This window comes from Tupaia chinensis, unplaced genomic scaffold (assembly GCF_000334495.1).
Source record: "Tupaia chinensis unplaced genomic scaffold, TupChi_1.0 Scaffold000100_1, whole genome shotgun sequence".
NCBI classification, from domain to species: domain Eukaryota; kingdom Metazoa; phylum Chordata; class Mammalia; order Scandentia; family Tupaiidae; genus Tupaia; species Tupaia belangeri.
Window position 1 is genome coordinate 4016103 of NW_006159564.1, and position 1011 is coordinate 4017113.

A 1011-nucleotide genomic window follows, 5' to 3' on the forward strand; every position below is an offset into this window, starting at 1 on the left:
CATATTATTCATCATCAGTGACCAGAGTTTTCTTCCATATTGTGAATAGAAACCCACACATTCTCTGTCGATGATATCTCTATTGTAACACTGTGTCTTTAAGGTAGGAAACTACATATACACACAAGACGTGAAAACCTTAAAGTACCTTGCATCAGAAGTGGCATATGTCACTCCTGTTTAAAGTCTATTATCTGTAAATAGTCATATGAATCTAAGTATAACATCACAAGATAATAAAAATATACAGGAACACATGGAATATACAAAGAATAATCTTTGTTTATGTCACACATTCTGAAATTGATCAACTGAATTCTAAACTTATTTATAATTTGAGTAACACCACAAACTAATTTTCCATTAATTCCCCGGGGGGGAAAAATGAATACTCACTCCTATTATTTTACTCCCTTGGAAATATACCATTATATTTTTGAGTTTATTTCATATATTACTCTTCCTGGCTATGAATTTTATTATGCAAATTATCTGCCTTCCACTCATAATACAGTTAAATCAGAAATGTACTTAAATATCATGTCAATTTCCTTCCATTTATGAGTCATTCCTAGATACATTGAACTCATTAGTACCTCTTTTACAAATTCCTATACCTCTCAAGCTGAAAAACTGTCTTATTATTATGTATACACACTATGTGCAGGACACTTTGATAGTCCTAAGGGATACAAATATGGTTATATGCATTATTTTGTAGATGAAAGATCATATGAGGACTTAATTGATAAGTGATATTATTAGGAGTTATTTTGGGTAGTCAGAAAACAGATATAAAATAGCAAGTAACATGGCTAGTTAGATTACGTTGGATTATATAAAAAATGTGGAAAGGATTTTTTTTAAAATATTACGTGTAGAGAGTAATTTATCTCCAAAATTCTAAATTGATAGAGAAATGGACAAAGGAGTCAGATTTAACTATTATGTAGCTTTACTAGTTGCAACACAGATAATAGGAGGTTAGATCTACTGACAAAAGCAGGCTAT